This window comes from Moschus berezovskii, chromosome 9 (genome assembly GCF_049115385.1).
Source record: "Moschus berezovskii isolate FMDL1 chromosome 9, NW_MosBer_1.0, whole genome shotgun sequence".
In the NCBI taxonomy this organism is placed as follows: Eukaryota; Metazoa; Chordata; class Mammalia; order Artiodactyla; family Moschidae; genus Moschus; species Moschus berezovskii.
In genome coordinates, this window is record NC_142468.1 from 11,074,800 (window position 1) to 11,089,677 (window position 14,878).

General features: G+C 41.4%; 1 protein-coding gene across 2 annotated transcripts in view; it reads left to right on the top strand.

The window, feature by feature from the left end:
* Positions 1-716: 716 nt before the first annotated feature.
* Positions 717-14,878, top strand: part of CEP128 (centrosomal protein 128) — a 487,012-nt gene continuing 472,850 nt past the window's right edge. For both annotated transcript variants that reach the window (XM_088839414.1, XM_088839415.1), the window contains exon 1: positions 717-903. The gene's annotated coding sequence lies outside the window, so the exon portion shown is untranslated. The remainder of the gene's footprint in view (positions 904-14,878) is intronic.

Here is a 14,878-nt window from a genome sequence, read left to right on the forward strand (position 1 = left end):
TGTTTGTTGAAGGTTTTATCATCACCTTTTCATGACTGAAACCGACATCTGCAGTGGAGTATGTCTCTCTCACGTTCCAGAACGACTGAGGAGATGACAGCCTGCACTGAAGGTAGCAGCAGCCGTGAGGGGACAGCCGCATACGCTTGGGGTCTGCCATTCGTGAACTGTGCGGCTTCAGTCGCGTCATTTACTTTCCAGGCCAAAGAATTTGATTAGACAATCTTCACTGTTCCCTTTCAGTTCTGAGAATTTGTGAGCCTTCAGAAACAGACACTGGGTCCTGGTGTAAAGTGGTTTTTCCCCTCTCACTGTTGGAAATTACACTTCCCTGTTCCCCATAGAGTGAAAGAAACATAGTTTGTGTATTACAACTACTTAGATTTTTGTTGTTGTTGTTGTTATTTTAAATGAATAATTTAGACTTTTCTGATTATGCTAGAGTGAGGGCAAAAGCAGCTCTCTTAATTCTTTATCTGGGGGTTGTCTCTTACAGCTGCTACTGGCACTTTAACAAAAAACAGAGCAAGAGGGCGCCGCCGAAGGACTCAGGTGCCCGCTAATCCGGCCTCTTCCGGGAAAGTCACCCGCAAGACCAGTCATAAGGCATCACGGGAAATGCAGTTTCTCCTAGAGTCGCTCTCTCCTAGTAACTCCTTGCTCTTGAGCATGAGATGGACTACAACTCCCAGAGGGCCAAGCGGGGGCAGCGGGGCCCTGTACCTTCGCCGCGGCTGGGCGGCTAGTTCAAGTTGCCATAGCTGCGAGTCTGTGGAGAGCGGAGTCGGTTGCGTCGCCGCGTCTGGTCAGTTACACCTACTGGGGTCGCCGGTGGCCGCGGGAGCCGGGTGGGGCCGCGGCAGTGACCCGGCGTTAAGGACCTGGGGTCCTCTTCTAGCCCAGGTAGCTCCCCTCAGCCGCCCCTCGCCCTTTCCGCACCACTTCCCTGTCTTGTCCTGACGTCTCGGGTCCCGCGTCCCCTGGGCCGGGGGTCGGGCCGCCGGAGCTGCCCGGAAGCCCTGGGCTGGCGCCGGGGCCGGGTCGCGTCTGTGGCGAAGCTGGGGTACGGCGTGCCCGGCACCCCCGCGCCGCGCTTCCCTCGGCGTGCGTGTCTGCAGTCGGGTCCTGGGCTCGTTATCCCGGGAGTTGGAACTTGGTGGTTCTCTTTTCGAGAGCACAGCGCGTCCCGTCGCCAGCGGCTGTGAAGCTTGAGCTGTCACGGAGGTCGGGCTCCTGGCGTGTGCGTGGCCTGGCCTGGGATGTAATTGGACGCTTCGGACCTGATTTGGAGTCACAAAAACTCGCCACCCTCGGGAGCGCTGTCTGTATAAGTGCCTTCTCTTCCTTTGCCAACATGGAAGTGGCCTCAGCGTCAGCTGTTAACAGTCCCTTCCAGAAGTTTATTTCCTGTCAACACCTGACATTGAATTCCAGCCGCTCCCTCAGCGGTTTCATGGAGCTCGGTCGCTTCTGCGGACGTTCTATAAAACCGCTTTGCAGCCCTATGCCAAGTATTATATCAAGTATCTAACCAGTTGCCTAGCCCCCAGGGAGGGCTCAGTGTTTGTTACTTTTTTTGATTATATAAAGCTGTGCCCATAGACACACAGTGTAAGCCACACATGCAAGTTTAAATTTTTTTAGTACCCATACTAAAGTAAAAAGGAGCTGGTGAAATTACTTTTAAGTAATTTTTTGACACATCCAAAATGTTTTCACTCTCAACATGAAGTCAGAATGAAACTGGAGATATTTCACATCTTAAAATAACTTAAAAAAATGGACTAAATGTTGTGTGTATTTTATGTGTGTAGCACTTTAGCCGGAGAAGGAAATGGCAACCCACTCCAGTGTTCTTGCCTGGAGAATCCCAGGGACGGGGGAGCCTGGTGGGCTGCCGTCTATGGGGTCGCACAGAGTCGGACACACTGGTGCAACTTAGCAGCAGCAGCAGCACTTTAGCCACTTTTGGCTAGTGACTGCTGTAGTAGACAGCATAGCTAGAAGGTTAACATTTTGGTTTGTGTGTGTCCATGACTCTCTAGAATGAAGGTTGCTGTTTTGTTGAAAGAGTTGACTATGCATCATGCCTACGTCCTGTCCCACTGCATGACCTCTGGGTCACTTTGGACTCTCTCTTGACTGTTTATTTTGACTAAGAGAATACTTTTTTTCCTCTTGGAGTGATTTATAGATGTATTCTGATCTGCTTTTTATGTGGACAGTTACCAATTTTCCAGAAATTTTCTGTGGATTCTTACAGACTGCTTGGAAAGGAGTCACAGAGAATTGAGAATATTTCTATCCACAGATTTTACAACCAAAGGCATTTTATTTTTACTTATTTATTTGCTGTACTAAGTGTTGGAAGAGCTGGGCAGTTTATAAAGTATTTCCTTTAGGAGTACTAGAATGTAGTTCATTTAATAGCTTAGAAATACGTTTGGTCCATTAAATTCAGAAGAAACATGTTAAATTCATTACCTGCCTTAGTTAATTTACCCACTAATAGACTTAGGGATAGTACCTTTGGCTAGACTTGGGCTACAGTTCACACTGCAGCATGATCTAGCCAGACTAAGGGATGGGTGGAAGTCCCCAGCGAGGAGTATGCTGTCTGGGCACTTGGATGTGAAGAACTCCTGTGACTTCAGTGGGGCGTTTGCATGATCCAAGAAGCAGTTTCTCTGTCCTCTGATTTGATGTGATTTATTCTCTGCCATGCACAAAAACTGTCCATAGGGTGAGCTTACTTTATCATTAATTGCTTAAAAAATGTTAAGGATATAGGTGTGTTTTACTCCTTGTTTCATTTATCTGTAGGTGGTTTGGGGAAAGTGTAGGGGCAACCAAAGATCCTCCATTTGACTAGGCCTCTTGCCCTGAACCTCATGAAGAAATGATAAGAGGCAGACATACGTGCCTAAGAAGAGCTCTGAGCTCAGAGGACAGCAGCCCGGAGTTTGGGGGGTATGCTTTGTAAGTATGCTTCCTCCCTCCTTGAGTTTTTGAGATGCCACATTTTTGTATATTTTAGTGGAAAGGAGTATGTCAACAAGTAGACCTTTATGGCAACCCATTCCAGTGTTCTTGCCTGGAGAATCCCAGGAATGGGGGAGCCTGGTGGGCTTCTGTCTGTGGGGTCACACAGAGTCGGACACGACTGAAGTGACTTAGCAGCAGCAGCAGCAGACCTTTAAGGGGCCGGAAACCCCTTTCTAACCTGCAATATCAGGATTAAATAGGATGGTTGTACATGCAGTATTACAAAAATTAAGGGGAACAGACTGGATACCTTAATGAAAGCGATAGCGATGCACCTGTTTCCATTAGACAGTATTTGAGAACCTTTTTTGTCTCAGGCACAATATTAGGCACATTTTACATGTTTTATAGGTTTATTTCTCTGGTGCTTTAGACGATAAAGAAACTGCCTATAATACAGGTGACCCGGGTTCGGTCGTGGGGTTGGGAAGATCCCCTGGAGAAGGGAAAGGCTACCTACTCCAGTATTCTGGCCTGGAGAATTCCATGGACAGAGGAGCCTGTGGGCTACAGTCCATGAAGCAGCAAAGAGTCAGACATGACTGAGCGACTGAGCATGCGTACACACATATGTATACAGTACATTTGTTATACCTCTCTTCATTTTATAAATGAGATTTAGATAGTCTATTAGATTTGCTTGGATTCTGGAGCCAAAAATATGGTCTTCATCCCCAGGGCCTCTGACTCCAGATCTCAGTTGTGCCCACTGGAGGCGGCCACACTGTGGTCTCTGATTGTCTCTAATAGAGTTTGATTTATAGTTAGTGTTTTTAGATTGTGTGTCATATAAGCAAAATTTGTTATTCATCTCTTTAAATGTTCAAGAGTTTCTAGTATCTTTCTTAGTTTTTTATCCCCAAGATTTAATGGTCTTTATGGTATTATTGAGGTAAGAGGTAATTGTATCTATGATTTTGATTGAATATAAATGTATGTATGCAACATTAATTGTCACTGATAGTCAGTAGGATAGTGTTAACTCAGGCTTTGCATCGTGGATTTAGAATTCTGGACACTTTAGCATTTTCATGTTGCCTTTTGATAGAGGGCACTTAAACATGTAGGGAAGACCCATTGGGGCCTTGTAAGAGCAAGCTATATTTGTGAAAGGTTCTTAGAATTAAAGAATATTAGAGCTGGAGTGGCCTGGTAGGATAATTTAGTCCCAAAGTCTTCAGCCACAGTCTTGACACATTTGGGAATAATATAAAAATAACCTGGAGTGGATTCACTGTTAACCATGTAATGATGTCACTGGGTTGATTCTAGTATGAAATGTTTCAATATATTCATACTATTCTAATAGTGTTTTTCTTTCTTGTAATAATGTATTATTATGTTAGCACAAGTTTTTCCTTATCTCTCTTAACTGCTACATAGTTTCCCAAATGGGTAGATACATTTATTGTATCCCTAATCAGTGGACTTGTGGTTTATTTTTTTTACTATTACAAGTAGTTCTGCAATGACGCTCTTTTACCTGATGGCTCAGTGGTATAGAATCTGCCTTCTAATAAAGGAGAGGTGGGTTCAATCCCTGGGTCGGAACAATCCCCTGGAGAAGAAAATGGCATCCCGCTCCAGTATTCTTGCCTGGGAAATCCTGTGACAGAGGAGCCTGTTGGGCTGCAGTCCGTGGGGTTCCCAAGAGTCGGGCATGACTTGGTGACGAACAACAACAAGTGAGACGCATACATGCATTTTGTGATGCACCTTGTGTCTTCCTAAGGTAGTAGTCATAGAAGTAGAATCTCTGCATCAAAAGCTGCGTACTATTTTTACTTCCCAGATTGTTCCCTAGAAAAACTGTCTTAGTTAGTATCTTACAGCAAAGTATGTCCTTGTGAACACTGGTGGTGAGAGCTTTTGTTCGTAGGTACAGAACAGATGAAATATTATTATTTTAATTAGTGAAATATAGTATCTTACACTTTTTTTAGAGCCATTTATGTTCTTTGAATTGTCTGTTTATCTTTTGTATCTTTTACTACTGAAATGTTCTTTTCTTCTTTTTTTGGTTTCCATATAATGCAAATAGTTTTCTAAGTTTTAACTTCCATTTTCTAATCTTGTTCTGGTGTCTTATTAATAATTATGAATGATCCTGAGTCTTATTAGGCCTTTATCGGATATTAACACCTCCTGAAATTTATAAAACTCTTATCTTAAAGTGAAAGTTTCTCAGTCATGTCTGACTCTATACAGTCCATGGAATTCTCTAGGCCAGAATACTGGAGCGGTTAGCCTTTCCTTTCTCCAGGGGATCTTCCCAACCCAGGGATTGAACCCAGGTCTCCTGCATTGCAGGCATATTCTTTACCAGCTGAGCCATGCATAGTGTTTGCCATGAGACAGGTGCTCATGAATGAATGAACTCATAGATATATGAATTAAAGCTAAACCTGAATTAGGCTTTTAATGAAGAGAGACTTGTGGAAGAAATGGACTATATTATTTAGAAAACATAAGATAATTTTATAGATTGTAGGAGGAAGAAAAGAGCTTGATCGTGGAAGAGTGAAGGTTTTAAAATGACAAAAATAGGTTGGCGTATTAACAGCAATTGATACATTAAAGCAATACTGAGAATGCACACTGATAGTAAAGAGTCCAGGTAACTTGGAGTGTGTACAACTTTATAGTACAGATAAATAATAATTGAGGAATGTATGTAGCTGCAAATTGCAATGAGAAAATGATTTGTATTAATTCAAGCAAACCTTGTAGTTTGATTCAGTTATAAGTTTTAACCACTGAAATGAATTTTAAATTATTATCCTTGTTTATGAGACATTGTCAAGTATTCACATTTGTACTACTTTGCAGTTCAGTCCGTATTGTTTGAGAACTCAGTTAATATAGCCCATGTACCACAAGAATTATTTCATCCAACAGTTATTTAATTAGAATCACCAATTGCAAAGTCCTGTACTTTGAAGTTTGTCTCTGGGTTAATCAGTGTAATAAGGGAAGTTTAACTGTCAATTCATTAAAATTGTTCCAGTCACATGCCAGGCACTATGTTAGATGTTGAAATACATCTGTAAGCAAAGTTAATGGAGTCTGTTATGAGATTTAGTCTAATAGGGAGACAGACAAGTAAACAGCCAGTTAGCTCCTCTGGGCTGTGAGGAGGTGGTCCAAGGTGGGGGCAGTGAAGAAAGGTTCTCCAGAGAAAGTCTCCTCTGAACTGAGACTTGAAGGACAAGTAAGAGTTAGTCAAAGGAAACGGAGTGAGAAGAATGTTCCAGGTGGTGAATACAGCAGAGGTTTGATGGTGAGATGAGCATAACATACTTGAGAATTTGAAAAAAAAGCTTTCTGTGGCATGAATAATTACATTTCATGGACATATTTAATAATTGTATTGCTGGCTGGAAATAGAAGGCTTCTCTGAGATTGTGTTTGACCTATACCTGGAGATTTGAGTGGAATTTAAACAAGTGGCCGTGGGTGACAGCAGACGGCATTTCAGTCAGGACTAATGATGCTAGTGAAGGTTGGAAGTGGTAGGAGAATGTGGTGTACGTCGTAGCTAAATGTCGGCCTTATGTTTTCTATGGTTCGTTTGTTAAGAGAAGGGTGTCTTGATGAGGGTCTTGAATTCCTGATTCAAGAACCTAGACTCAGTCATGTGGGCACTGGAGTGTCAGTGCAGGTTGAAACATGTGGAAAAAGACTCAGAGTTGTAGAAACCTTTACAGTGGCTGGTAATGAGATAAGAAAAGTCCTGCATTTTGGATGGCGCCTGTGGTAATGAGAAGGGAAACATGGTTAGGAATTTGGGCCTTGAAGAAAGGCTTGTGACTCGGCTCTGCCACTGGAAGCTGTGTCACCTTGGGAACCTCACTTAGCTTCTTTAAGCCTCTCAGGCATAGGTCATGAGGACAGTGATACTTACCTTGCAGGGTTATTGTCAGACAGCAATCTGTGATACTAAAGCATTAGCTAGTCAGCATTATTATTTCAACTTTTGTTTTTTGAAGGTTTTTGAAATTGAGATTCTTCACTGGCGTTTACACCCATACACTTGTGGTAGTTTACTCTTTAAGCATAATTGGTTTTATATGATATTGAGCTGTTTTTCATTATAGTTGGATTCCTTTCGAATCCTATATCTTTAAAAAATTTTATGTATACATATAAAAACATTACAAGAAAAAGTTTATGGTACACAGTTCATTCCAATCACCTTTTAAAAAATTTTAGAAGTTTTTTTTTTTATAGTATCTTGGAAAGAATATACAAATCATTCTTGTTACCTCCTTTAAAAATAAGAATAAAAAATAAACTCTTGAATAAGCATGTTTGTAAGTACAATGAAAGTGTATTTTAGTTAATTATTATAGAAGAGTTAAAGGGAGATCTAAAGATATAAAATAAAAGTAGAGTGGGGGAAGAAAGAAATAACGGAAATTGAGGAAGAGTGGAGGGTAAGAGAATACATTTTTTTTTTTTTTAAAGTTTAAGTCTTCAGGATATGGTTTCTGAAAAAAAGAAGAATTCCTGAAAGAGGTTGTAAAGATTCCTAGTAAGAGATAGGATTATTTAAAAGTCATCTGAAAAGAGCTGTAGAAAGTTGGACTTATAGCAGAACATAATTAATACTTTATTATCTTATGCTGTATTCATTATATAAACCTTTAGTTCTGAGTAAGTGGGTACGCTTGGAATAGTCTGGCCTTAAATGCTCTGGTTGTATGTATATGGTGGGAGAATTGTATTGTAAGAAATATGGTAAGGAAAGATACACATACACAGCCACAAACATTTCAGTGTGTTTGGAATTTAAATGGTGTTTTTGCATCTAAGGATGTAGTGGAAGAGGCAGTGGCTAAGAGACAAGATGTAGGTTCTAGATCTCTTAATGTAACTTTTTATGAAAGCAATTGTGGATAAGTATTTTACTCAAACTTTTTGTTCCTTTAGGAACAAAAGTAAAGGGTTGTAATTATACCAGCTTTATAGGCTTCAAATAGAGATCAAAAGAGAAAATGCTGGTGAAAATTCTTTGTAAGCTATAAAGCAGTATGCAAATTTAAGGTATAAATAGCAATAAGAAATATTTCCTTTCCTAAAAATTTGTAGTGTTGTTTTGTTCACTAGGAAAGTCAAGAGGAATTTCTGTTTCTGCTTTAAAAACTAGGAGGAAGAAAACAAACAAGCTTTATAATACACTTAAGAAATAGCATGTTTATTATGAAAAACTTAATGTTACATGAACAAATAAATAACCCCAAATGATATTTATGATTACTTTCTCAAAAATTGGTGGCCTGTCCTTTGTTATATCAATTGTTGATGCTTTTTTTGTGCACCCTAATATGAATCTATCCATTTTTGCTTCTCCCGTTGGATGACAGTCTGAAACCAACTTGTTTTCTCAAGGAGAGCAGGCTTGAGAGGAAGCCTCAGGAAATTAACCATCTTCTGAACCAAATCAAATGACTTATTAGTAAACTATCAGCCTTTGCATAATAAATAACTCCTGGCAGGCATACAGCAATGCGCTTTTATTTTGTACCTATCTTGGCTGGAAATGTTAGTCTGGGCTCAACTGACTGGTCTGCTGATCTAAGCTGGAAGTTATTGGGGCAGCCATGTATCCCACACCTTTCAGTGGGATCGTCTTTGTGTGTCCTGATGGTGACGCAAGAGTTATGAAGGGGAGCAGGTTCCAATGTGTAGTCCCATTTCAGGTATCTGTTTGTGTCCTGTCAGCTGAAATCCTATTGGCCAACTTAGGTCAAATAGCTGAGCCCAGAGGCAGGGAGGGTAATTCCACCCATAGTAGGAAGACTTACATCTTGGGGAGGTGAAGAGTTGGAGCCAGATTACACAAGCAGCACTTTGTTCTGCATTTAATTTCTTCTGTATACCAGAGTGGGAAAGCATCTTGAGTAGTCTGCCAAAAATCAAGTCCTCTTGCTCAAGGCTTACATCTCGTTCTAGTTTTGTAGTCTGTAGGCTAATATGGAAGCTGTGTTACCCGATTTCTCTTCTGGTCTGTGGAGGGGAGCATTGTCTCTCGAGCATTTAACCTTGATTGATTCTTTCACAGTAGAATTGTTCATTTTTAACTGGGGAATGAGGCCAATAAACTTCCTTTTCTTGGTTCTTTATCCAATGTAGGATTGCAAAGTCAGCTGCCAATTGGGTCCTATGCCCGGTGGGGATTGCAAGGGCAAACAGGAAGGTGCATGACCCACTCAGGGCAGCCACTCTTTACAGCTCTGTTGCCATGGGAACAGTCTTCCCAAGTGTTGGCAGATCTTTGGAGTTTTCAAGAGAAACTGGAAATTAGATTTTTTTGGTGAAGTCTCTTTGTTTTCAAATTAAGGTTTTAAGATAACACAATGAGGGCTCTGTTAAATATATATTGCTTCGTTGGATTTGGTCTGTAGTTCTCTACTTTTCACATCCTGATTTAAAGAGAATGGTGTTAGGAACTCAGGGATTCTAGCTCTGTCTTTGTCCAGGCTCACCTCATGTCCATTTTCTGACAGTTTGGGCCTTTATTAGGGGTTGTCTCCACACCCAGAGGGTTTCATTGTTGTCTACTTTGGGAATAGTGTAGTTTGTGTTTATTCTTTTTATCTGTTAGCAAATAGAATGCCATTCTGGGGCTTAACTCCAAGTAAGAAATCCATCTTCTGTTTGTTAGCGTCCATTTCTGTCTGTTACCTTTATTTTTACCCCCTTGGGTTTTTGTTGATTGTTTTTTATCGTGACATGTTTTACTTTTAATTTAATTTTGTAAACTGCCTTATTTATTTTAAAAGTGTGTGTAGGTGTATAAGTCTAAAATATCTGTGTCATTCTGCTGGTGAGACAGGGAAAGAGTTATTAAGTAGCTTTATTTTCTTTTTAAGCTGTGCTAATTTTTAACAACTGGCATACATATAATTAAGCAGCTATTAATTTTGTCTCCATGCCTGAGGAAACAGTAATTTTGTATGCCATGCAGGCTTTTCCAGAAATGCCCCTGCCACCTGCTTGATGGGTGCTGATCCCCGTGACTCTGCCCTCTTACTCCCGCAAGGGGAGCAAATGGAGCCTGGGGGCTGAGTCTGTGTGGTGTCATCCATGGGATAGAGGGGTGGGTGTGTGCCTGTGTGAGAGAGAGAGAAGGGAGGGGGAAGGCAGAGAGAGGAAGGAAGGAAATGGATGGCAGCAACGGGAGTCAGTGGAACATCCAAAAAAAGGAAATCTAGTATATTTGCAATATACATGTGTATATATGTATGTATATGTGTGTGCATGTGTTCATGCTTGATCATGTCCCACTCTGTGTGACCCCATGGCCTATAATCTGCCAGGCTCCTCTGTTCATGGGATTTTTCAGGTGAGAATACTGGAGCAGGTTGCCATTTCCTTCTCCAAAGGATCTTCCCGACCCAGGGATTGAACCTGAGTCTTCTGCCTTGATTGGCAGGTGGTTTCTTTACCACTGAGCCCCCTGGGAAGCCCATATATATGAATATATGTACATATATGCATAATATATATTTAATGTTAATTCTGTAGGTCAGAAAATAGCCATGTACCTCATCTCTGCCCAAGGGGACATTTAGGAATATCTGGAAACAGTTTTAAATCTATGCTCTGGTTGAAGGATGGGAGGGCTCTGAATATTTGTCTCTTCCCTAGTTCCTCTGAAACGATGTTTTTTAATGGAATCTCGCTTCTTTGTCTCATCCATCTGTCAAACTTTCATCCTTCTAGATGGGTGGAAAGATGCTGACCAGACTCCCCTGGTGTATTGTCATGGCACCTAGCTCATCGTATGTGGGCTTCTTACGGGTCTTTCTCTCCCATTGAGAACTGTCACTGAACCACCTTCCTCCTTCATTTCTAATGTGCTGACAGTTCAGTGGATGGCGAGTGCGTGAATCTGTTGTGTCTCTTCAGTTCTGTTCCTGCATTCTCTTTTGACTTAACTGAGAACTGACTACTGGACAGTAGACTTGGATCTCGCTCTTTATTTAATTTTTTTCTTTTTGTGAGGAGACTAACAGCCCTTGTTATGTTTAATTTTGTTCCCCAGCAAAGGATAATAAATTCAAGTAGTAACATCACAATAAAATATTTAATTGTTCAGGAGCAGTTCAAGATGCACTGGAATTAGCTCCCTCTTCTGTGTCTTCACTTAGATGGTAATAGATGCTATTGAGTAGCCTAGGCATCCTTAAGCTAAAGATTTGAAGTGAGAACTCAACCCCTCTGTCACCTGGGAAAAGGTCCCCACCACAGGGAGCTTGCCTTGGGTAGTGGGCAGGTGATGACTTGAGGTTTGGTATGAGATGACTCAATGGACATGAATTTGAGCAAACTCTGGGAGATAGTGAAGGACAGGGAAGCCTGGCTCCTGAAGTCCGTGGGGTTGCAGAGAGTCAGACGCTGGACGACAGTTCTTGATTCATTCTCAGTCCGTTGGGTCTCTGCTGAGTGCCAGCTATGTTATTAATAGAGTTCTGGGCCTTGGGGTGCCAACATTGAATAAGTAGAGTGAGTGCCTCCCCTCATGAAACTTACATGAGGGCTGGAATAAAATCCACGCTTCTCGTAGCCTGTGCCTCTCCATGAGCTGTCCCCAACCTGCTTCTCAGAGTTTGTCCCGTGACATCCTCCTTGTTCCCTGTGCTCCTGCGTTTTGCTGTTTCTCAAGCATAGCAAACTCCTTCCTACTTCATGTGCTAAGCATCTGTTCCTCCATCTGTCCAGAATTTGGTTCCCTCCTCATGTCTATGTGAAGTTTCTTCTCAACATTAAGCTCTCTGATTAAAAGAGCCCTGTCCTGACCACTTTTCTCTAAAAAAAACTCTCCCAAACCAAGTTATTCTTATTTTTAAATTTTTTAATTGTAATTTTATTGGCTTACAGTGTTGTGGTTAATTGCAGGTGTACAACAAAGTGATTTAGTTGTACATGTATTCATTCTTTTTTAGATTCTTTTCTCATGTGGGTTATCATAAAATATTGAGTTCTTTGTGCTGTCCAGTCGGTTAGGTATTTGTTGGTTATCCATGTTTTTTTTTTGGTTACAGCTCAGTTTTATTTGGTAAACAGAGGATAGTACAACCCCTGTTAAGCTGTGAGGGTGGGCCAATCCCAAAGGAGAAGCTGGTTGTCTATCTTATATGTTATGGTGAGCCAACCATACTTTATGGTGAGTGTGTGTGTGTGTGTGTGTGTGTGTGTGTTCATCCAAAACTCCAGACTTATCCTCCCCAACACATTTACCTGTTGGTAACCAACCATAAGTTTGTTTTTGATATCTGTAAGTCTGTTTCTGTTTTGTTTTTTTTGTATCTTTTAAAGAAATGAGATTCCACATGTGAATGATACCATATGATATTTGTCTTTCTCTGTCTGACTTTATTCAGTATGATGATTTCTAGGTCCCTCCACATTGCTGCAAATGGTGCTGTTTCATTCTTTTTTAAACGGCTGAGTAATATTTCATTGTGTATACGTACAACATCTTTATCCATTGCTCTGACAATGGACATTTAGGTTGCTTCCATGTCTTGGCTATTGTAAATAGTGCTGCAATGAACACTGGGGTGCATGTTCCCTTTTGGATTATGGTTTTCTCTGGATCTGTGCCCAGGAGTAGGATTATTGGATCATATGGTGGTTCTGTTTTCAGTTTCGTAAGGAATCTCCATGCTGTTGTCCACAGTGGTTGTACCAATTTACATTTTTATCAACAGTGCAGGAGGGTTTCTTTTTCTCCAGTATTGTTTGTAGACTTGTTGGTGATGGCCATTCTGGCTGGTATGAATTGATAACTTCATGATATTTTTGATTTGCATTTCTCAATTGAAGAAAGTAGGGAAAACCACTAGACCATTCAGATATGACCTAAATCACATCCCTTATGATTATACAGTGGAAGTGAGAAATAGATTTAAGGGACTAGATCTGATAGATAGAGTGCCTGATGAACTATGGACGGAGGTTCGTGACATTGTACAGGAGACAGGGACCAAGACCATCCCCATGGAAAAGAAATGCCAAAAAGCAAAATGGCTGTCTGGGGAGGCCTTACAAATAGCTGTGAAAAGAAGAGAAGCGAAAAGCAAAGGAGAAAAGGAAAGATATAAGCATCTGAATGCAGAGTTCCAAAGAATAGCAAGGAGAGATAAGAAAGCCTTCCTCAGCAATCAATGCAAAGAAATAGAGGGAAACAACAGAATAGGAAAAACAAGAGATCTCTTCAAGAAAATTAGAGATTCCAAGGGAACATTTCATGCAAAGATGGGCTCGATAAAGGACAGAAATGGTGTGGACCTAACAGATGCAGAAGATATTAAGAAGAGGTTGCAAGAAGACACAGAAGAACTGTACAAAAAAGATCTTCACGACCAAGATAGTCACGATAACGTGATCACTGACCAAGAGCCAGACATCTTGGAATGTGAAGTCAAGTGGGCCTTAGAAAGCATCACTATGAACAAAGCTAGTGGAGGTGATGGAATTCCAGTTGAGCTATTTCAAATCCTGAAAGATGATGCTGTGAAAGTGCTGCACTCAATATGCCAGCACAGATTTTCCAAAATTTGGAAAACTCAGCAGTGGCCACAGGACTGGAAAAGGTCAATCTTCATTCCAATCCCAAAGAAAGGCAATGCCAAAGAATGCTCAAACTACCGCACAATTGCACTTGTCTCACACTCTGGTAAAATCATGCTCAAAATTCTCCAAGCCAGGCTTCAGCAATACGTGAACTGTGAACTCCCAGATGTTCAGTCAGGTTTTAGAAAAGGCAGAGGAACCAGGGATCAAATTGGCAACATCCTCTGGATCATGGAGAAAGCAAGAGAGTTCCAGAAAAACATCTATTTCTGCTTCATTGACTGTGCCAAAGTCTTTGACTGTGTGGATCACAATAAACTGTGGAACATTCTGAAAGAGATGGGAATCCCAGACCACCTGAACTGCCTCTTGAGAAACCTATATGCAGGTCAGGAAGCAACAGTTAGAACGGGACATGGAACAACAGACTGGTTCCAAATAGGAAAAGGAGTGTGTCAAGGCTGTATATTGTCACCCTGCTTATTTAACTTTTATGCAGAGTACATCATGAAGAATGCTGGGCTGGAAGAAGCGCAAGCTGGAATCAAGATTGCTGGGAGAAATATCAATAACCTCAGATATGCAGATGACACCGCCCTTATGGCAGAACGTGAAGAGGAACTCAAAAGCCTCTTGATGAAAGTGAAAGAGGAGAGTGAAGAGGTTGGCTTGAAGCTCAACATTCAGAAAACGAAGATCATGGCATCTGGTCCCATCACTTCATGGGAAATAGATGGGGAAACAGTGGAAACAGTGTCAGACTTTATTTTTTGGGGCTCCAAAATCACTGCGGATGCTGATTGCAGCCATGAAATTAAAAGACGCTTACTCCTTGGAAGGAAAAATTATGACCAACCTAGATAGCATATTAAAAAGCAGAGACATTACTTTGCCAACAAAGGTCCGTCTCGTCAAGGCTATGGTTTTTCCTGTGGTTATGTATGGATGTGAGAGTTGGACTGTGAAGAAAGCCGATCGCCGAAGAATTGATGCTTTTGAACTGTGGTGTTGGAGAATACTCTTGAGAGTCCCTTGGACTGCAAGGAGATCCAACCAGTCCATTCTAAAGGAGATCAGTCCTGGGTGTTCATTGGAAGGACTGATGCTAAAGCTGAAACTCCAAAACTTTGGCCACCTCATGCGATGAGTTGATTCACTGGAAAAGACTCTGATTCTGGGAGGGATTGAGGGCAGGAGGAGAAGGGGACAACAGAGAATGAGATGGCTGGATGGCATCACCGACTAGATG